Raw genomic sequence first — 24,632 nt, 5'->3', positions numbered from 1 at the left:
ACCCGAACCGAAACCATCGAAAATGCACAACATGAGGAAAGACGAGGAGAAAAAAAGAATTCCCCCCACACTGCGCTCCAACAGCGATCGTGGCTCAAGAGTTGGCAGTTCGTCTTGTAATCGGAAGGTTGCCGGTTCGAGCCCCGGCTCAGACAGTCTCGGTCGTTGTGTCCTTGGGCAAGACACTTCACCTGCCGCCTACTGGTGTTGGCCAGAGGGGCCGATGGCACATTATGGCAGCCTCGCTTCTGTCAGTCTGCCCCAGGGCAGCTGTGGCTACAACCGTAGCTGCCTCCACCAGTGTGTGAATGTGAGAGTGAATGAATAGTGGCATTGTGAAGCGCTTTGAGGGCCCCAAAAAGCGCTATATAAATGCAATCTATTATTATTATTATTATTATTAAGATCAGTTTGAGAACAGAAAAAAACACCTCAGCACATGAATCATCACATCTCACAACATAGAAGACATAGCTTCAAAGGCGTTTGGAGGGGGTGGGGTGGGGGGGTGAGTGTACATGCGTATGGGTGTGTGTTCTGTTTTCAACTGAGAGAAAGTGTCCCTTCACCCGGTTGGGCAAAAGTCAGCAATCTTTGGTCAGTGCGGGTGGCCTTCAATGAGGGGGGGGAGGGTCACAACAAATAGTCTTATCTAAGGGAGAATCGTTATTCCCGTCAGCTTTTGACTTAAGCATCCAGTTGGCGCCAGGGGGGCTGCATGAGATGAAGATGGTAGTTGTTTTGGTTAGTGCGAACAAACTGTGGCATTCTTCATCATCATCAGTGAATTACCAACATGTGCAGGGTAGTAAAAAGAAAATGAGCCAGTGCACATGTGTCATGAGTCTCATGGTATTTTTACACTTATATTAGTGAAGGAGGCCTCCTGCAGCAGGACAGGAAGACAAGAAAGTAGCAAATAAAATGATCAGAGAGCCTTTGAAAACTTTAGTTTTCAAACGTTCATGACCTCATAGCTTCTGTGACAAACTCTGTTTTTATGTCTAGCTGACAGTTTCTGCTCTTCTTCATTTTTCCAGCAGCTCTTTTTGTGATTAATCTGCTCATTGCTCTAGTCTTTCCTGATCATTAAAATGATATAATGATCATGCAAAACTTAACCAAATCTGCAAATATGCATAGACTCATCAATCATTGGAGTTAGTTACTGGATCTACACACACACGGTAACATCAACAGCATCATTCAAGCTTTGATCAGCACCACGGACAGAACCACACTCAGTGGTCACATTTATTTAAGGCTGTGCTCTAAACTCAGACGTATCCTTACTAAAGTATCACAAACACAACACGACTAAGATGTCAATAAGTGAGAAACAAACATGAGAAGCCCATCGACCACAGGTCACCGTGGCAAACATGTTCACTCATTAATAAAATTCATCAATCAATTTTCAGTGGAGCCGCTCCTAGATATATCACATAGATGGGTTGAAACTATGCACTCATAATGTATCTAAGTGGCTGAAGTAGAAGTTCTCAAATAGTGTTTCACTGCTTTACAAAAGCAAAATCTCACATATCAGAGCTTCATCTGTCGGGCCCTGCGCTCAGCAAAGGGACGCAGCTGAAAGTTGCAGCAGGAGTCCAAGATACAAACACATCTGTGACCCCTGCTCTATCAACCCAACACCAAACCAGCTCATAACATCCAGCATGTCAAGCACAGTGAATGAGCTCACCATGCAAAACCTGTAATTTACATTGACATGCATATACATAAACTGTATGAAAGTATTTGAAGTAGAAAACATGGAGTGGCTCTTCTGCTCACAGAAACTGTCAATAATAATAATAATGAACAAAATGTATTGAAATGATAAACTGACCACAGCTTATGGTTAGCTCTACATGCTAACCATAAGTCATATTTTCTATAGGTACATGTCTTTCTCACTGCTTTGATGACTTAAAAATGCCGGGGAAGGAATAATGCTTGACGGAGCCATGTAAAGGATTTTAGCCGTCACTCTGTACATGTCGTCATCGTCAGACGCCCGCTGAGGTGATCTGTTCAACATGCTTGCAGAGTTTTTGTGAGGCAGGTCTCGCCCCGCCTGTGCCTCACTACTACTTCTCCGTGTTATATTGGCAACCTGTCCACAGCCTCGGATGTGAACAATGTCAGGATGAAACATGGGAGGAATCGAGGGCCCGGCTTGTTTTTCTCCCTAACGTGTCATTTTTTCCATTGTCAGGTGTCCATCCCCATCTCTCTCCACTCACAATCGGCACTCGTCAGTGTGTTTTCTTTCTGTGGAGTTTGAGATTTTACAAATGGACAAGTGTGTCCACCTCCTGACATTACAGTTATTTGGCCGTAGCAAAATAAAGAGAAGTCAGTCCACAAACCTACAGAAATGCCCCAGGCTCTGCGTCACACTCTCACAACTGTTATTGTTGATTGTCTCGGGTCTTTTTAAAGTGAATGAACCTGTTATTCAAGCTGTTTCAATTCTTTTTTAGGTCGACATAATTTAAAAGGTGACAGGTTATTTCCCTCTGGCAGTTGGGGGGGCAGCATGCCCCTTGGTAAACTACTTTGCCTGCTCCTGTGTGTTTTACTGAAGCAGGAAAACACGGAAAAATTGCTCCCGTGAGGTGCATTTTATTTCTGGAAATACGTGTTGAGTTTGAACACCACAAATTAAATTCCCTTCACCTTCATTGTCCTGTGGCAAATATTTCCCAACCTGAAAACAATAAAAATGATTGAATGCTTTGAAATGAACTAATGATTGTTGCCACCTGATCCAAGTTTGTCATGCTGCTGTTTTGACAGAGAAAAGCCTCACAGCTGTGTCTGTACTTCGCTCTCTGTGAGGCTCAGTTCTGCACATTTCAGGGAGAGAACGGTGGGAACAGGCTAAAGGAAAATGTTTGTGACACATTCTCACCTTACTGCCTGATATTTTTAACCATCGCTGATAATCAGTAATCTGTGGTTCTTGTTGATGTTCTGCTGATCACTAGACTCCTACACCACTATCAGACGGGGTTTCCATTCCCTCGATTCTGCTGCTCTGTTGTTGGCTTTTGTTCATCAGCTGCTGTTGTTCGTAGTTCCTGTTAAAAAGAATTTACGGCACCTGAAAGTTGTCAATTCAAAGTAAGTGAAGACAGAACCTTCCATCCGATTCAGGTCAGTTTTATTGCATTTATAGAAAATGAAATTTCCCCATATTTCTTGGTGTGCTGAAGCATTTTGTCTTCCTTTCACTGGAACTAAGAGGCCGAGGACAACTGCTGCAAAAAAAAAACCCACACTGAAGCACAATACCTCCGATGGCATTAGCACGCTACAACAACAATAAGGCAGAATAAATAATGCATCTAAAACAGCATCTGCTTGTACTAATATGGAAGTTGCATCATTGACGAGAGTAAAGGTCACGCTGGATCAAAGTGCAGCAGGAAGACGGCAGCGTTCAGGTTCCTGCATGCAAACGCTAAAGTTTGGAGACATTTTATCAATAAGCAGTTGAAGCAATGACTTCTGAAAAGCTATTGTTAAATATCATACAACAGCTTTTAGTTCATGACTCTGTGGGTGAGGCAGTGAGCTGTAAGGTGAGTGGGTGGGTGAGATTGGTTGAAGTGGACCTTTAAATAGCCTGGCACCATCTCTGTGTATTAAGAACCAAAACAATTCATCTATGATCATCAACCCAAGTCTGTGTCAGCCTACAACACATCCATGTATTTACAGTCTTATTGTCATTGTCACCAGTGAAGAGTCGGGACAGTTGAGGTGCACGTCCATGCGCTCTGTAACCACTGCTGCTACTTCTACTATTACTGCTTTAACTATTTACCTGGAAATACGAACCAGATAAAAAAAACTCAACCATTTTGGGACGATGATCGATTGTGATTAAAGTCACTGCTGTTGTGTCACACGGGTGGAAGTGTGCAGCTCTCTCAAGGAACTGAAACAGCTGAAAGCACCGAACACATCTTCATGTTTGTTGTGTTTTCCCAGAGCAGGAATGCTTTCACTGATCCTGTTATTACCTCTTACAGGCAGGTCTGTGCGCCTCGGGCGATCGAGCACAAACTGTATTTTGAGTTCTCAGATGTTTTATGGACTGGTGTTGATGCCTGATGTTAAACTAAAAAAAGTTCACTTTTTTTAGATAAAGTACTGAGAGGATGGGGATGAATGTGCAAGATCCTCACTTACACCTGGTTGATCCCAGCCACCCCACAAAACAGACTCATTTTGGCTGCTTGTATTGGCAATCTCTCTCTTTTTTGGGGGGGGGGTCACTAGCTGCAGTTCAACACCAGACACGAGCACAAGAACTGTTAAATCGAAGCTCATTCTGGCTCGGGTTCCTCTTTATCAAAACGGCCTAGTGTTATGGCTGCCAAAACACAAGACACACAAACTCAGAGTTTAGTGCAGCACGAGTTCTTACATATTCCTCACAATGAAAATCCACCAGCAGCACAGCCGTCCCTTTCTTTGTCACAGTTGGAGAACACTGTGTCGTAATCTGAACACTAATTGGTGTGAGATCACCATCTTGTCGTCCGTGGCTCTTTTATAAAGATGCTGACCACCTTGGTTCAAACAGTGTTTACCTAAAAACACATGAATTGGAATAATTAAGGGGAAGACAAGTTGTATATTGCAGATATAACCTTTTCTCATTCACATCTCCCCCCCGCCTGGCTCTCCACAGACCCCACACTGGTTAAACAACAGGAAAGAGTGGAGGCTATTTAGCAGTTTATGCTATCAAGTGTGGAAATGAGATTAAGCTTTGTGGGGTGGGGATAAGAGACCCACTTCAGGGACAGGATCTTTTCTTTTGTTTATATTTGTTTCTGCATTAAAAAGCACTTTCTTGCTTCCTCCCTGACAAAACTTTCCTCCCAGGGAAGGCTTACAGGCTACAGACGCCTTCAAAAATGACACTGAGGTGCTGTAAACGGTGAAATGTGCCACCAGTCACTCTGACATGGTTGGTGTGTTTCGGTGTGCAAATGTAAAGAAAAAAGGAGGCTGTGAAGGTAGATGTAGAAAGGCTTGTGTGATTTTTTTTTTTTGTCCTTGTTAAAAGCTTGATTGTGCTTATTTAATGGGGGGTATGTGTACCTATTCATTTGTGTTCTGTGCAAAGGGTAAAAACACAGTTGTAGATGTTTGTAGTGAGTTCTGAACCTGGAGCAACAAAGAGACGTTTCACAGCAGCCTGTAGTGTCCAGACCTCATGGAACAATGCACAGGCTTTCATTCCAGCCAAGCCTTTCAACAGCTGATGTCACTAATTAGAAGCTTCCCTGTCTGAGTGAAGATAATTAGTGAAAATGGGCTGCTGTGGTGCTTGGTTTGCAGAAGATTCAAGGCCAAACACTGAGCGCACACTCAAGATGGTTAAATTCAAATCTGTCTGTAACATTTATTTTGTGTTTTGGCTCTATTTAGGTCAAAAAAGTAAGTCTTCCTTTGTAAACCCAGATAAGCATAATTCGCTCACCAGACCCCAAAATTATCTGTCAAAACAATAACGATAAAGGACCTAAACAAACTGTAAATACAGAATACAGGTCTGAGTCAAGTCAAGTGGCTTTATTGTCCTTCCAACCATGTGCAGCAGTACAGCGCACAGTGAAACAAGACGACGTTCCTCCAAGACCATGGTGCTACATGTGACAGACAAACACGGGACTACATGAAGTGCAAGTGTGCAAAAAACAAACAAAGACAGTGCAACACCAGACAGAACAGAACGATACAGACACAACAGTGCAAATGAAGAGTGCAACAGTGACAGCACGTTGTGCAAAAGAGTGAGCACTGTGCAAAAATTAACTGTGTGTGTGTGTGTGTGTGTGTGTGTGTGTGTGTCAGTCAGTCCAGTCACTGGATGTCTGTGAAGGTTCTCAGTCATCCAGGTCATCATAGTCAAAGGAGCTTGCAAAGAAAAGCGTCTGGACTTCTTTAAGTTGCTTGAAGTTGCTTGGGCCATCTGACCTCAGGAATTCGCATGATAAGGTGGGGCCAGGTTTCACAATGAACACACCCGAAACTCTGGCTGATTGGGACCCACACCCAGTTTCACACCTTGGCTCAGGCGATTAGAGGATCATCAGGGGGTCCTTTTGTCCCTCTGTGGGGGGAAACTCCCACTAGGTTTATATCTGGGACTCTCCACCATTTGACCTTAGAACTGAAGAAGCTTCTCGGATGAGAGGTGAAACGTCTTCAAGCAACTTAAAGAAGTCCAGACGCTTTTCTTTGCAAGCTCCTTTGACCAGTCACTGGATGTTCAGGAGTCTGATGGCCTGGGGGAAGAAACTGTTTCTCAGTCTGGCAGTGAGGGCCAGATGCTCGGGTACCTTTCCAGAAGGCAGCAGGGTGAAGAGTGTGTGTGGGGGCTGTGGAGCCCTCCACAAAGCTGGTGGCTTTGCAGATGCAGTGGGCGAAACACTTGGAACGTAGCTTTGGCAACTCAGCAGAGGGTTACAGTGTAAACTCCTATTAATACACTATTAATGGTTCATGTGAACATATTTAACTCCTGCCAAGTGAAATTGTTAAAGTAAAACAGAGTGGAGTGTGTGTAACGATGAATGATCTTTCTATCTCTCACTAATTCTTCTGGGAATTCACACTATTCTCCCAGTTCTCACTTCCATATCACCCATCACTTATTCTGTCCCCAAAATCCCTCGTTTCATTTCTGAAGTCATGTCTGACCAGTGATCTTTCTGCCCGTGTTCCTCCTCAGAGGCCGTGCTTTAAATGTCGCCATGTTTGTGTCCTTCTCTTTTCCAGACTTGTGATTATTTATCATCAGATTTCGATCAGCACCTTATGCTTCAGGATGATAAGGTTACAGCGACAACTTCCTGTTTCCAGGCTTTACCCCATCTCCATCATCTACACAGTGATGGGACAATAAAATATGGAGTGAGGTCTACTTTCAAAACATTTTTTTTTAAATTGTTAAAGTAATAGAGCGAACCCATGTTAGCCACTTGTATCTGCAAACATGTTCTGTACCCATGACGACAGGTGAGAGCTGGTACATAGAGCAGCTGGTAAATCACAAGGCTTCACCTTCTTTTTTTTCTTTTGTGAAATGTGTCTGCATGCATGTAAAAGGAGAATATAAGGAGGAAACTCGGTTTGGCTTTTTAAATTTATATTTGAAATCCAATATTTGGCATGGCCACCTTTATTCTTCAGCACAGCTTAAACCAGGGGTGTCCAACTGCAGGCCTCGAGGGCCGGTATCCTGCAGGTTTTAGCTCTCACCCTGGGTCAACACACCTGAATCAAATGATTAGTTCATTACCAGGCCTCTGGAGAACTTCAAGACATGTTGAGGAGGTTATTTAGTCATTTAAATCAGCTGTGATGGATCAAGGACACATCCTGCAGGACACCGGCCCTCGAGGCCTGGAGATAGACCCAGCTTAAACTCTCATGAGAAGTTTTCTTGTAAGTAGTCTTCAGGAATAGTTCTCCAGGGACTAAACATTCATAAGTCATTTCTAAGTTCTTTAATAAACAAACATTGATCTGAAAATGGTCAGGTACCAGACTGATACCTGTGAACCAGAGAAAGACTTCACAAAGTCAGTTGCTCAACATCACTTTGAAAATAACAAATTCTGGCTTCTTGGCAGCAAAATGTTCTTTATTTTGTTCATATTTTAGATTTGTTTCATTTATTTTCAAACATTTATATGACGTTGCTGACTTTTAAACCTTTTATTATTACTGTTACTGTTACATCATTATTATTAATATTATTATCATCATTATCCTCTCAACTATATCCCAGTGATCATCTTTCCAAATCTCCCAAACATTGTTGTTTTTTTTTAATACCAAGTATTGTCTTGATTCATCCTCAATCATCCAGGTAAGGAAACCCCAAAGAGTTGATTCTGTTGATCTGCACGGAGCGTTTTCAGTGAGACAAACATTTGTCCAGGTGAACAGAATCAGCTTTTTTTAAATAACATTATTTGCACCATCACAACTTCTCAAATGTGCACATTATTGTTATCAGCAAAGACTTGGCAACATCTGACCGCCTGTTCTTAAGCCATCTTTAAGCCATAAGCATTTTGGCCCAACCCTGATCTTTTCCTAGACAAAGGTAGAGTCCCAGCTATTTTTACACTTTGACTTCTGTCATCTGACTAATATTGTGTCATGCACACAACAGAGAATTGAATGTAATGGATTTGCATTGAGCAAAAGCTTATATGTTACCTGGACTTGCAGCAGAATACACTTGTTATTGGGACGGCACTAGCATTTGTCTAACACCTGTTAAACCAGGAGGATAGTGTTTCACTTCCCAAAAGCTAGCTGCACTCCTGAAAAGCAAAGAGCCACTGCTACACTTCAAAACATCTATTTTTGATGTAGTGTTGCTCTGCAGAAAGGCACAAACAATACGTGTGACACATTGTTGTGTGCATGTAGGGAGGCGAGTGTCTATTGGCCGAGGATGAACCGAATCCCCTCCGGCTGTTGTGCTTGTCTTTGCTCAGCAGTAAAGATGTGACTGAGCTGACAACAGAACATTTGAGGTGAGGTCAGGCTCAACAAAGACACGCTGCTTCGCACACACACAGTGCTGGGCAGCACAGGACACAACAACGCCTCCTCTGTGTGCGTGAGTGACACATAAATATTCGACTGAGCTCCGTCTCTGGTGTCGTATTGATGTCTGCTGCACGCGTCGTGCTTTCATCTCTCCTCACCCCTCCCTCGGTCCTCTCTGGGTTGTTTACAGTGTCAGTGATGTAAGACTTCACAGATATGGAACGCAACTTTTGATCTCCAGACTGCTAAGTGTACGGTTAGTCATGCCCTCCTCCTCTTCTTCCTGGGCTGAGAAAGTTTTGAGAAACAACACTCGTCACTTATCTTCACGTGCAGCGTCTCTGTGAGATAATCTGGCGCCGTTAACATGCGCTGCACAAAGACACAGCAAACTGGCGTGCGTCTGAGCTGTGCTGCAGCACACAGCCAGCTCCTCTGTCACTGCTCAGCCAGCCCTTTCTTCTACTTAAAATAGCAGCAGCCTGGAAAATTAACTGTGATGCCGGTTGTAGTTTTTGGATAGGGTTTTTGTTTGCCGCACAACAGCTTTGTTGTGCTTTATTAATGCGCTCCAACAGCGTAGTTGTTGCTGTGCCATCTGTGCTGCAGCTACCAGCTTCACCTCAGCAGCCACATCACAGGTCTCAGCTGTCCACGCACAAAACTACGGTTAACAATGCCAATGTTAAGAACAGTAGGTCCATAATCTCCTCTCACTCATCATCCTTCCAAGGTGGGGGGACGAGTGAGAGGGAAACACTAAAACACACATGAGGCTCTCGGGCTGGCTTTAAGCTCCTTTTGGTTAAGCAGTTCAGTAAATGGACATAAACAGGTCATTAAATAAGACTATTTTCTCTAATAAATCTTTAATCTTTCATATTTCAGTTCTGTTTGATTGGTTATACCTGAAGTTTCCATGGTAACAGCAGGTGGGATTAAGTGCTGCAGCAGGAGCGCGTCGGTTTACAGCCTACAGTTTTAAAGAGGACAGTGATGCTGATCTCAAGCTCCACGTTTGCACCCCTGGATTCTACTGAAAGTAGCTTTGCTTGATTCACAGTTCATAATGATCCTTATTTGTCTTACACTCAGCCCTTCGCGTGATGTCACTCATTTTGCAGCTTCAACCTCAGTGTTGTTTAAGGCCGCCCTCATTCTTTGTACTGCTGCAAACTCTTTCTCCTGTTTTCTTACCTCCTGCCTGTTCCTTTGTCTTTCTTCTGTCTCCTCTGATCTCCTCCCACCTCTGTGCTCTCTCCCCCTTACCTGTAAAGAATCACACGAATCTCTCAGAGGTGAGCTGGGTTGAGCTGTATGTGTGTGACTGCTGCTGTCATCTCTCTCGACTTTACCACGTGAGCATTCAGCACAAACGACAGAGAGCTGCTGTGGGCTGAAGAACCTAAGAAAAGAGTAACGAGTATACAAGATGGACTTGGCCCCTATGACATCACCCACCGGTCTGAGAAGTCCTGTTACAAGGTGTTTTTGCCATGGACATCATGATGTTTCGGCTTTACCGACATATTTAGTTAGGATAGGTGGAATTTATTTCCTGCATTAACTGAGATCGGGTGAGTATTCAAAGCAGCGCTGTGGCTGAATTAATGTGTCCTTCCTCGGCTGCCTCTCGTTTTCAAAAGTCAGCACTGCAGGACAGGACAGGACAAACACACGACACAATTCAGACGGTGAAAATAAGAAGAGTTGCTGTGTGACGCTAGTGCAACGTGGGGACGGTGGGTTTTTGCTTTTGAGTTACTTGTAACTTTTGCACAAAGACAATAAGATGTGAAGCGAAACTCAATCAGTACATCCTCCCATCCTGTTTCCACTTATCCAATTCAGGGTCATGGAGGGGCTGGAGCTGCCATAGGGTGAGAGGTGGGCTACACCAGTTGGTTGCCAATCTTTTGCAGGGCTAATTCTAGGGTTTAAAATACCCTGAGTGCTCCGTCCCTCCCTGATGGGTGGGGGAGGATACTGAACCACCTGTGCTCCCTCTGGAGGAGGGAGGAGTTGGGTTCCTGGAAGAAACTCACTGTGTGGCTCAGAAAATATGTGCCGAGATAGGACTGAATCCCAACGATAGCCACCGAGAACAAACTTACAGTTAATGGTTGGAGTTAAGGAAAAGGGAATACACCACAGTGTCTGCATTAGAGCACAAGAACAAACGTTCACTTTCTATTTATGCTCACCATATTTACTCAGAGAGGAAGCTCGGGAAACCATAATGTATTTTTTAAAGTTTGCTTTATGAAAAATGTTCTTCTTAGCTCTCATAATGTGTCACACACAAACACTGGTCACCCTCACAGTGTGACCTCACAATATTTCTTAACTCATTTCTTTTTCTAATGCTGTATTGATTTTAGCGTTCAATATTTTATGTGAGACTGTGTGATTTGAGGAGGTCTTTATTAAAAATGTCAGCGCTCTTTCTTCCTCTGCGCTGCCTCTAAGAGGAAAAGAAATGGCTCCAAAATTACAGCCGCATATGGAGAAAATCACCTGTGTGTGATACTTTTAATATTTCATGCAGAGTAATGTTAAACGCTTTCATGGATGCCTGTGATGTTTCCTCGCACACGTCATGTGTGTTCAGAAGCTTTAATAATGTGCTCTCTGATCCCAGAACAACATTCACTGCATCCTGAAGTTTGACACGAAACAGAGACATCCAGCACAGCCCAACACACAACAGGACCAAACCCCCGAGACACAAGTATGGAGAAACTGTGTAACGCCTAAACATGGAAAGAAATGAGGCAGAAACATTCACACACAACTGAGGCGGCATGTTAGGGAAGATGAAATAGAACTGTAGTATAGAAGTGCTCCTAAATAAAGAAAATGTTAGAATAACTACTGTTGCGAAATCAGTTTCACCCCGGTTCTTTTTATTCCTCGGGCATCCAGAGGCGGCACCGGAACTCAGTAGTCATTTCACAAAACCTTTATTCATCTTTATTTATCTTCATTTAAGCATCTTCTAGAAGGGAAGACGTGCAAGGCCGTGTCCCTCTGCAAAATCTTCACTCCTTTGTCTGTTACAGTCAGCTTTATAGAAGTGACCCCGTCATAAAACCCCCACGCTGTGCTGCAAACTCTGTGTTTGTGTGTGTATGCACGTGCACGTGAGTGCCTGTGCGTGTGCGCGTACCCGTGTGTATGTGTGTGCACGTGAGTGAGTGTGCATGTAGGTGTGGGTGTCGTAACAGTCAAAGCACTGTGTGTGTGTGTGTGTGTGTGTGTGTGTGTCTGTATACGTGACTTCCTGGGGGTCATTAAAGTAATCTCCTCACCCAAGCGACACCAGATTCCTCTACACAACATAGAAAACACAGTTAGCATATTAGAAACACTGAGACTCCCACTCTGCATCCACTGGGCCAGTGGCCTCTTGTTGTCTTACATTTACAGATCAGGTGGAGAGTCTCCTGCAAACCTACTTCTTACGTTTATAACAATTATGAGTTTTATTAAAGGCACAAGCATCAGCATCACCAACCCCCAACTGTAGCTTCCTGTCTCCTTTTATGACAGCAGGACCCAGTGTCCATAAATTCCTTTCCTTCTAAACAATTACACTCTCAGGCTACAGCTAAGCCAAACTAAAACACGGACCAATCCTTCCTTATTCCTCTGATCTAAACAAATTTAACACATCATATTATAATAATTATTTTCTTGTACTCACACTACAAAGACTAGAGAACGTTGAAGTTTTAATGTGCATGTTCTAAACTCTGAAGGAGGCTCATGCATTTTAGTTTTTCCTCACAGCAGCCTAAATCTAAATTCATGAGGTCTAAGAGGCGAGGAAGACAGATGGCAGATTTCGAGCAACTCCTAGAAGATTACCTTTCAATTTTCACTTTTCTCTTTGCGATTTGACAAGGCTTCAGAGGCATGAGCTCAGACAAGGCATCGTTTCAAGAAGGCTACATAACAGATGAAGGCTGTTTCACTCACATCAAAATAAATCCTCTCCACAGCTGATTGGACAAACGCATGTTTGGCTGGACTGACAGAGAGATTATCTAGCTCAAAAAATATCTGATATTAAAGTTTAATCCACTCATTTACCCGCTGCTAATTCACATCTGGACTGATGGCTGCGGAGTAAAACTAAGTAGCCTAAACTTCCTTCTCATTAGTCGCATGTTCCAGTTGTCCCTTGGCTTGTTGTGACTAGATTGATCGGGGTCTCCTCTCTCTGATGTGCCTAGAATATCTCGAAGTGTCTGACCGTTTCTCACATTCTTATAGCTCACTGAGAGAGAGAAAGACTGTGAATGCTTAGTTTGGAGGGCGGCCGAAGTTATGACCTTGGCTTCCTGTGCAGTATGTTTTGTTCTTTCTAATCAGACAAATAAGGCCATGATTCTCTGCAAACAGTATTTCTTATCAATCAGCAGTATCAAGCATCATAAAACTGTGTAATATCCAATTCCTGTTTTCCTCAAAATGAACAATCAATTACAATCAAACAATCAATCTGCTGGTCCCTCTCTAGTCTAAACAACAGTGTTTCAGTAACTTTCCACTCGAAGATGGTCCCCTCTTATCTACTTCTATATCTACTTTCTACTTGAGCGAGAGTCTACAGCTTTCTACCCACCAAGGACACGTAGTCGAATGCCTTTATTTTCAGGGCCGTGTCCACTTAATACTACACTTTATGGTTATGTGGCATTTTAGTTAATATTTCAATGTGTTCCAGAGTATTCTATGTTTAGACTTAGATCTCTCAGTTTAGTTATTGCTTAGTGTCGCCTTTGCCTTTGTTTTCGTACTGTTTTATCAGCCTCCAATAAACGTCTCGCCCTCTGTTAAAATCAAGTTTAATTTGACGTCTCTGCACTTGGGTTCCCCTCCCCACTCCATACAGTCTGCTTCCACAGACTGTGACAGGATCAGGCTCTCAGAACTTCATCGTGAACAATGAGCACTCAATCGTCCTTTAAAATCTTCATGTTCTCAAAAGGTAATTAGACTAGTCTGGGCATCTCAGTCAAACTGGACAAGAGGCAAAAACAATCTGACATCTATGTCTTTGTCTTGTGGGGAGTCAATCGTACAGAAAAGGAGAAAACTTCATCTTTATTTTCATATTCTCCTCTATGAGCAAGTTGTTTACGACTTAAAATTATCCCCAGTTAACATCATTATTCAGAAAAAGCCCAGCAATCCAAACCTCAGCTGCTTTGTTCACTCCACGTATTTCCCATGTGTGATTGCTGCTATCTCAGCAGGCACACAGGAAACACAAGCAGGATTTATGGATAAGTTGACATTTTATTATGCTTATCATGGGCAGTGAAAATAAGCACTGTTGTATGAAGGACACACAAATATCTGCACACAAACGTAATGAAACCAGCTTTTTTTTCTCCACTCTGTATATCAGGAGCTGCAAAACTTATTAAAATGATTAGTATGACACACATACAAAAGGACGCACACATGCACGTAACACACAAGTGTTTACTGATGCGTTGAACTTATTCTGCTTATCAGCACTTATGAAAGCTAGTGCTATAAATAAGGGACACATTCCCCACAAATGCATTAACATAAAAATGTGCATATCTCAAATATATATTTGAATTAAGTAAAGCAGGAGGGCACACAGAGGCACACAGAGGCACACTCCAAACAGGGTGAGGAGGCGAGAGTGGAGCTCCTGATTGTGCTGCATGAAATTAATAACCTCAGGTTTATTAATCTCTGCATTGTCGCAGAGCTCGTGGTGAAGGGAATTTTCTTTTTGCAGAACAAACAGTAAGTTAGAAAACTACAAATGAGAAAAATGAAAATACAACACTGCAAAATCTGTACACAGGATCAGTTCCTGATGAAAGGATATATTTTAAACCAATAAGAAACGAGAGAAACCACAGATGAGAGGGTACACAGTAGACACGAGGAGATGACACTACAGGGAAAGGGAGAGAGAATGAGGATTGTCAGACAGACAGGGGCAGGATGAAACCCAGTCCAGAAATCCAATGAAAAATGTTCTTTTTATCCTGGAATATTTGCAAGAAAATGGCCAGAAATGTTGGACTGTTCAGGCGTCTGAGTTATCCTTACTTCAGTTCTAATCATTAATATCTGGAAAAAGAAATCATACAATACGTCAACTGTTCCACAAGTCACTTAAAGTCACTTAAACATTTCTACCCCTGTGCACGCAGACATAATGCACAGTGACTCGTTCAGGGGAACCCTCTATTCCTGCAGGACAAACAAGAAAATATGCACATAAGCTCATAAGCACTTGTTCCAGTATGTCAGACATTATGCTTAAATTAGAGCTGACAGTGTGATTCGGTACCCAACACGAGGCCTGGAGGACTCGCAGCACTTACTGAGTTCCATTGTTTTGATTTTGACAAATATTTCCGAGGCAACTGCCGAGCGAGAGAATACTTTCACTCTGGTCCTTCGGTGGGTGTGACATCATTGTTGTCATTCCTCCTTTGTACGCCAAAACAATTGTTTTGCCATTTTACACTGTCGCTCCATTTCACAGGTTCAAAGCAGTCGGACGAATAGCTGTCAAGCGGTTTAGTGTCGCTATCGTTTCGTGACAAATTAAGGAGATAAAACAACATCTGTGAAATTATGCTTGTAATGAAGGTCTTCTTACACAAAATGCACATTGTTATTTTCTCCAACACACGTACACACTGAATACAAGCACACAGAGATTTAACTTTAATGATTAGTGTTTCCATGTTGGCAGTCAAACATGATTATTTTTTCTCTGAAGTGACGAGTAGGAAGCTTCACGTTTATAAGCTGATGGGTGGAACATTTCAGTTGTGTTTCTAGAGTTTATCTTTCCTTCCTCTGTCACTGCCCAAATTGTACATCCTTGATTCCTTAACTCCTCAATTCCTCTCCTTGTGTGTCAGGCCCTCACTCCCAGCACAAGTTCAGAAGGTGAGAAACAGACACGAGGAGAGAGCAGCAGCAACACCAAACACAACGAGACAGCCTCACGTCACAGCAAGTGAAGCCAATTGGACGTGATGTTTGATGCAACGGTGTCAGAAATTGTTGTGTTAAGTTGTATTTAGTGAGGGTTTGGTCTGCGTGATCTTTACAATCAAAATCAGCTTTATTGTCACTGTAGCAATGAAACGCTCAACAATGAAACTGAGGTGCAATTTTCTCACTGCAAAGAGAAGCTCAATTGTTTCTGTGTTTTCCATGTTTAATGCTGGTGAATAAAACACCTCCTCTCCGCCTCAAACCTTCCATATTTTCTCATTCGTATTGTTATATGAAAGAAGTATGAATGCCCTCATGTGTATGGTAAAATATCATTTTCATATTTGTGTAAGGTCTGACTTTATATAATGTTTCTAAATCCATTTCAGCAAATAATTCAATATTACTGCTGGCAATAATAGTACTAATAGAATCAGTTCCAGTGATAATCAACAACATGTTTTAGATGACAAGAATATATAACTGCAGGTTTCAAAGGACTGAAGGGCAGACTTGTTGCTTCCCACTCTGCCACACAAGCTGATCAATGCCACATTAATTACCCCTTTAATTTCAGACTGACAGCCTAAAATTAAAGGGGCTCCAATAATGAGGAAGTTCTGACAGTGTGTAATTATAAAGTTTGAGATCAGTGTGTGTGTGTGTGTGTCTGTGTGTGTGTCCACTGTCCAGGGTAATCAATAAATAACATTTATTTTGTGTTTGTACACATTAGAAGTAAAAATCTAATCTGAGTAGAATCAGCTCTGGTGTAAACGCGTATTTTTATTTTATTTATTTTTTTACTGCTTTAAGAAACTCCTGACGCAGCAAACTGCATCACAGCTGGAGTGTTAGGAGTAGCTGCTGCTGTACATTACTGGGTCGTGCCAGTGCTGTCAGCCTGCATCCTGGTCCCTGTGTGCTTCTCTGAACCCTGCTGTGGTTAAAATCTCTGAGTCTGTACAGATGATACATTCTGTGGTGAGTCTAAAAGCTCCCATGAGGCTTCCTCCTCACTGAAGTCCCCCCAGTGCTCCTTCTTATTGTCGGGCTCCGTAATTATACTCTGCACTGCTACTATGACGGGTCTGTGCTGTTTGTATCTACATGTTTGAAGAGACTCTAATGTCTTCACACATTAAGCCTTGAGCTGTTTTCTTGACTGATATATTGATGGTTAGCTTGCTGACACCACATGACACACAAATGGATTTATTTTTACTTCAAAGGAAAAGCTCTGTTTCCATGTAACTTCAATGCATTCTTGCTCATGTGTCTAGGGGAATGCATTAGGTCGCAGAAAGCCAGGTCTTCTTAGCTAATGTCTAGAAACATGCCACAGCCAAATAAGTCCACAGTCAGTGGAGTAACGTCTGTTAGCAGAGTGAGCTGAATCCTGGGGTTTGGATCATGCAGGACTTTTACTTTGTGTTAAATTTTTCCCTTGCCTGGTGTTTGAACTGAGCATTAAAGCTACTTGAATAGATTAAAACTAAAGATTGTATCCATCAATCTCTCACGAACTGGTGGAAATACGAGAATCACCCAAGTGCAGACTCTATTTACAAAGTTTTATTTACAAAAATGTGAACTTAAACAAGAAATGTGGCTAGAAACTGAAACAGGGGACGTGGAGCCGAGGACAGTCAACGGCGGAGAAACGCTTAAACACAGGGGAGAACAGGAAGAGCCAAGGGACGGGGAGCTCTGCAACAAACGACAGGGCAGGAAGGCAAGAGAGTGACCAGAGGTGAGTACGTACTGCCGTGGGGTGTTCTTACATTTTTCTTGGTAGGTACACCTACTGTATCAGTTTGAAACTCCTAGCTTGCTTCATTATCATGTTATCGTATTCACAAATTGCAGCCAGGCAGCCTTTTACAGCTGAGATGTCAAAATTTCAGCTGACCAGTTGGAAGAGATGTTTTCTGGAGGGGTGTTTTAAAAACCACAAAGTGGAGCCTTTCGGGAAGAAGTTGTTAAGCCTGTTTTAGGACGTAAACCCAGTCTACCACACACTGAAATAAAATTATGATCCTGTAAGTGAACAGGCTCTAGGGTAACAATTCATGGCATCACAGTCCTTGGTTGATCAGTGCCAGTTATCCCATCCATTCCTCGATTTTCGGGGCATCTATCCCGGTCCAGGTGACAGTGGCACCAGTTTAAGTTGAAATACTCAGACTTCCTTTTTCCCAGCCGCCTCCTCCATCTCGTCCGGGGATGGTGGACTTCCAGGCCTCTTCAGTTTTGTTTAACCCACCTATATTTTAAAAGCATGTTTGTTGTGTTAAACGACATAATCGTCCACTATGCGTCCCTCAAGGCTTGGCTTTATACCAGGCTAAACATGCTATAATTGTTTGTGTTATTAAAGCCATGACACATGATATACAAACACAACATTAAGTTCAGGTCAGAGTAGTTTCATCATGTCATTGGACTGTCAGGCTCTCATTAGTCTTTCTATTATCAATCAATAGCTCAATGCTAAAAATGCTAAAAACAATACATGATGCTGTTGGACCTTAATTTTTATTGTTTTGCCGTGAAATCAGGCACCAAACCAACAAACGCTATCTCATCCATAATATGCAATCAGAACTGTGCAGTTCATTGGTCATTACGGTCAAATTAGGCCTGACAGTTTGATTCAGTACCCAACATGAGGTCTGAAGGGGTTGATTTTGTCGTAATGGCCTGCTCCCTGGACATTAGCTGCTTTATTACACTGTTGTTTTCAAAGACATTAATGATTTATTACAAACTCAAGCAACGCGCGCTTTTCTCCCCAAAACATCTGTGCTTACAAACGAGCAATATGGTTTTGCTAAAAGGCACTTCTGAGTTCATTTAGATCAAACAGAGCTGAACTGACTCAGCTGACAAAGTCTGCCCTGACCAGTAGAACCCAGCTGCAGGGCATGATGGTTATTTTCACCACTGCTTGAAAAGAAATTGTGTTTTTTTTCTTAATCGTGTTGTGGATTGCTTTCTGTGAACAGGATTGACATTTTCTAAAGAAAAGTTTATTCCTGTTTGTACTCTATAATACAATCTCTGAACATAAAAAAAAAAACAAGTCACACAATCAGCTTTGATTTGTTGAACAAATGCAGAGCAGATTTCCTGTGTATGCACAATAATTTACCTCTGCCGGTACAAATGAGGGGCCTTCGCACTGAAGCGATTTGGAACATTTCTCCATGAAGTCAGTGATATTTAGCAAATGTTAACTTGCTGTTGCCTTTATGTTCCTGCCAGTTAGCTTATTGTGCACAACAAAAGAGGAGCAAAGTTGCAGTCCCACTTCACACACACATTTGTGCTTCTCCATTTCAGCACTACGTTCATCTCTTATACTGTCTGTGAAATACATGCAAATAAATGCATGCATTTAAATGTATTTGTGCATTTTTCTGTGTTGTAGTTTCAAGTCTACAACAGCAGTCTGTATAATTCAACATATTTACGCGGGCTCATGCATTTCACAGTTCAGAGAGTTTAGCATTTCTGGCAAAAGCAGACTCACTGGGGAAGGAAGAAAAACTGCATGGAAATGCACCTGCGATTGAGCCAGTGGAAACACATGAACCAGCAAGAAATTCAGGAAGATGATCACCTCAGACAGCTGTGCCAGATTCACAGACGGCACTGGTGCCATGAGCTGGAACAGCAAAGTTGCTCCATCGACTCACCTACAAGCGTCAAGCAACCTATTGCCAAAGTATTTGCTCATCTGTCTTCACACTAATATAAACTCGAGTGACATCGCACTCCTAATCCACTGGGGATAATATGATATCAGCCCACCCTTTGCAGCTATAACAGTTTCAACTCTTCTGGGAAGGCCTTCCACAAAGTTTAGGAGTTTCTATGGGAATTTCTAACCATTCTTTTAGAAGAACATTTATGAGGTCAGACACTGATGTTGGATGAGAAGGTCTGGCTCGCAGTCTCCGCTCTAGCTCCATCGGATCAGGACTGTGCAGGCCAGTCAAGTTCTTCCACACCAAACTCACTCATCTATGTCTTTATGGACCTTGCTTTGTGTGCTCGTGAACATGAAATTGTCCACAATGTCTTGGTTTGCTGAAGCATTACGAATTCCTTTCACTGGAACTAAGTGGCTGAGCCCAAACCTGACAAACAACCCACTGTTGTAGACGTTTAAACAAAAGCCGTTGTGTGTCCTGTGCGAAATGATTATTACCGCCTACAACAAGCACAAGACTTACTGCTGCTGTCCTTCATCTTTCTCTCCAAGTAATCAAACCGTCTGGATGTGTGGAATATGATAGAGGTTGGGGAAATGAGACCCATCAGAAGCATCCCGGTGCTGTGAACTCAGCGGACCTTATGCTTCTTAATGGATTTATTATGAGCTGGAAAACGGGCAAACACTTTAGCCCGTGAAAAAGAGGAAAACACCAGGATGGAGACATTTTCCAGAAGGCTGCTGTTGATCGCAGCCCTGGAAAATTTCGCTGATGTTATTTTTTTCCTCTTCTGGGAAGAAAATAACTCGTCGTGGCATGGCTAAAATAAGAAAGGAGGGAGTGTGAGAGAGGAGGAGGAGGATTGAATTACCAACACTGGCTCAAAGAGCTGTTTGATGTTCAGATGCTGTGATAAATTATTGATGTGGAGCCTGTTAAATAAGGCCAGTGCTCATTTGATTACAAATCTCATTAGGGCTTTACAAAATATGCTTTAATAACAAAATCCATCAGCATAATCGCTGTGTAAAGAGATTGAACACTGTCATTACACAAAGCATACAGCTGTGGTATTGTTACTGTAGGCTAACGATTTAGCCTTTCAGTGTGAATGCACTGATTAACATTTCTGACAGAGGAACATTATGAGTAACAACTAAAAATATAATAAAATACACAGCACAATTACACCAGAGACGACTGCCCTTGATCTCTAAATGTTGTTTGGACGTCTGGTTAAAGTCATTAGTAAATGAAATTTTATCTGCATACTGAAACGTCACCAAGGCTACTAATTAGTGAATAATACTAATTAGTGGGCGATCGTGGCTCAAGAGTTGGGAGGTTGCCTTGTAATCGGACGGTTGCCGGTTCGAGCCCCGGCTTGGACAGTCTCGGTCGTTGTGTCCTTGGGCAAGACACTTCACCCTACTGGTGGTGGTCAGAGGGGCCGGTGGTGCCAGTGTCCGGCAGCCTCGCCTCTGTCAGTGCGCCCCAGGGTGGCTGTGGCTACAATGTAGCTGCCATCACCAGTGTGTGAATGTGTGGATGACTGGATATGTAAAGCGCTTTGGGGTCCTTAGGGACGAGTAAAGCGCTATATAAATACAGGCCATTTACAATAATATCTGATTACCACCAAGTAAATGTTAGCAGGGTGAAAGCTTGCGTTGAGAATTCTCACTGAGAATTTCTACGGCCTTTGCCACTCAGCAGTGGCTTTTTAAAAACACCTCTTTTAGTTCACAGTGTCAGTTTTATGGCTCACTCAGTCTGCCTCAGTGTCTTGGTGTTTCCAGCATCAGCAGGCTGCCGTTTTCAGCTCACTAGTGCCAATAAAACCATTACAGACATTGTTCGAGACGAGCCGGTGAAGGAAGCAGAACATCAAGCAGCTAAAAAGCCTGACATGTTCCACCAGAGATGGTGGACATCAAACGTTTGCTGCCACATTAAGGACCAGCAGTGCAGAAGTTTGTACACCATCCCCTCATCGTGACGTGGAAACAGCTAGAAATTACTGCACGACACATTACATCACTTTTCTTTACTGCTGATTTTAAGGATTTATTGATTACTTCTGGAGCACACTCAGGCAGTGTGTGCTGTACTGCATGTTTCATACCCAAACTTCAGTTATTTTGTGCGGTGCCCTCCCCAGAGCCGACTTTGGAATACAGGCGGTGACAAGAGACCTTCATTTTCCTCTATCCAGTGCTCCTGCCTCAAGCTAGCTCCCGGTAAGGTCTATCCTCTTGATGTCTGCCTGGAGGTCTCTGCACCAGGTATTTTTCGGTCAGCCTTTCTGTCTCTTCTGTTTGGGGTTCGATGTCGGGGCCTGAACAATGTCCTGAGCCTGAGTCCAGCTGCAGCACACGTGTGCAGTATTGTGCTCAATAGCTGCATCCAAGCACAGAACTACAGAGTCTGAAAGTCATTTATAAAGCCATGAGACATGTGAGAGGTGTGTCACAGCCACCAAGAGCAGATCATCATGGACTTTTTCAGTAGCTCGTGACAGCTGATGCTCATTTAGGTACTGTGAGTTCACAGTACCTGGCAACAGCTGGACCTTAAAAATGAAACCGAGGTGGGACTAGTGTCCAATTAATCTGGATTTTGATTTGATATACCTTTATTAGTCCCACAAGGGGAAATTTGGAGTTGTTCCTTACAGACTGTATTATTCAGATTCAGATAACTTTATTTATCCCCATGGGGGCAATTGAGAGTGCAGAGAGTGGCAAGGAAGAAGAATAAATAAACAAATGAAATAAAATAAATGTGTCGTGGCATCTAAAATCTGGAACTTTAATGCTGCGGTGCTTAGAGCCATGTCTCTTCATTAAAAACAAAAGGAGAGCATGAAAATATGGAACCAGAACTAAAATGAATTCATATTTTTCACAAAAATTGTATATTTGACATTTTGACAGTGATGCCAGTATATGTTGACATTTGTGGAGGCGACACTAAAATGTTCTGTTAATAGATTAGAAGCTGAAGAACGTCCACATTCACGTAGCCTGACTGACAAAAGCTGTGTGTTCAACCACAGTTCTGGCTGTGGACTAAAGAGAAAAGACACTTTTCTAAAACTTCAAAGTTGTGAGTGCTAAGAACCTTTGAGATGCATAAATGCAGCCTGACAATGCAGGGACATTCTGGGATGACTTGAAAAAGACAGAAGCTGTGCAGCAGCTTTTAGAGGCTCGGCAGACTCGTTATACAATCCAGTCTGCTTCGAGAGCTCAGATCTGGCTTTAAACCCCAGCAGGGTTCAGAGGAGCACATGGGAACCGGAATTCAGCCTGACAGCACTGGCATGACACTGTAATGCACAGCAGCAGCTACTTAAAACACCCCTGCTGATGTGATGCATTTCTGCTGCATCAGGATTTGGTTCTACTTTAGGAGAAACTGTAAAATAAAGTCTGAGAGATGCCAGAGGGGAAACACTGCTGTCAGTTTCTCCTTCTGTGTGTAAACTCTGTGATGTTTTCAATAATTGTAATTTTCAGCGTTTGTTGTGTTTGTTGTTTTTGCAGAATGAAGAATTTCCTGCTGGAGACGCATTAGCTCAATATGAAAACACAAAACCCGACAGGATGGATTTTGCTCTTGTCTTACATCGGGGCCCGCGCTTATTGGTTCGGGCTTACGTTTATTTTACCCACTAAATTATTACTAATACCTGTTTTTATATTTGTGAAGCATCGCAGTGCTGTGAAAGCTTTGTGGTGATTCCAGAAGCAGTTCGTGTAAGCAGGTGTGTAACGATTCTCATTTCTGTTGACAATGTAAATGTTGCACAGTACTTTACAAAGACACTATTAAACACGGCACACTACCCAGCAGTGCCTCCTTTTATTATTGTATTAGAACCTGATCTCTGCAAGGGCTGATCACCAGGACTACTGAGTCAGTGAAGGAGGAGAGAGATTATGGATGATGGAGTTTATATAGATTAAAACATTTTGGGGGATTAACAATACTTTTGTTTCTTCTAGTCCACGTATTTCTGACATCTGACAGGAGTAATAGCTGCCAGCAGTGATCACAGCATAGCGACTATGCTGAGCAGTGACCAGTGCTGCTGGTAAAGACAATACTTGACATAAAAGTAGGTGTTAATGTCATTCAATGTGATTTCTTGCCTTCTGTGTATCATCTCGACTACGTCCACGGCAGGTTGAGGCTCCAAAAGTAAGTCAGTCCCCAAAGACTCCAGTATTAAAATGCTCAACTTTACAGCAGAAATAAATGTGTTTTCAGTCCTCTACAAAATGCTGGTGCTGCTGCTTGCTCTTGAATGTTTTTGTGCCATTTTGATGGAAATGTCAAAAGATAACATGGCTTCCTGTGACGTACAGCCTGTCCAAGTTCAGTTCTAGTATTTTTAAGCACTAATTAGCTACTATCTCTGTTACAGCTTGCTAACAGAGCTTGTTAGCATTAGCACGTGACCCTCTCATGCAGAAATGGTAACCTCTGGCTCCAGAAAACCAACACGATGGCAGCCATTATACTGAGGCGTACAGTCTATGTGACAAAGAAAACATTTAAGTAGACCGCTGTTTTATGAGTGTTTTATTTGTTAATATGCATCTGGATGATGCTGGGACTCTCTTGCAGTGTTTACTGGACTTTATTTGGAGTTTTAGAGTTCTGCCCATTTATTAGGCACAGGTTATTAGACTGTTCGAGGCAGTGCACGAGTTTTGCACTGATGATGTGAGTTGATAAAACAATATGAAGAAAAGCAAGATGGTTAAATGACCTGATATTCCTTTAATGAACTCATACACGGGACAGTCAGCTGTCACCAGGCTGTTAGTTTGTTACCAGCTGCATGAGTGAAGCTGGATTTGCTTTCACCTTGTGAGTCTGTTTGTGTGTGATGGAGATAATTATGCTTGCCACAAAGATCCAGTTGTTGTATGAGCTCCTAATTCATATTCATATTCTGGGAGTAAAAAAAAGACCCAGTGCTGAAAAAAGAGGCACCATCTCAGAGGCTTTGTTTCGTCTGCGAGCAGTCTTTCAAAATAAAAGTCACCTGAGTCATTTTCAAGGGAAGGATCTATAAATATGACATCAGATCTTTGGGATGCATCACGACCACAACAAGGACTTGTCAGGCTGTGATCTCCTCCACCTACACTGTGCAGTTTATCCCTCCTGGGAAGAAATGGATCAGAGTGACTATAGAATTACTGCCAGGCAACACAAACAGCTTGTGACCTCTAGAGGCTCTCCACATTATTTTATTGCTATTTATAAAGGCTTGGCTTTGAA

Source organism: Simochromis diagramma, unplaced genomic scaffold, assembly GCF_900408965.1.
Source record: "Simochromis diagramma unplaced genomic scaffold, fSimDia1.1 OVJJ01000031.1, whole genome shotgun sequence".
NCBI classification, from domain to species: Eukaryota; Metazoa; Chordata; class Actinopteri; order Cichliformes; family Cichlidae; genus Simochromis; species Simochromis diagramma.
This window is presented reverse-complemented; position numbering follows the sequence as displayed.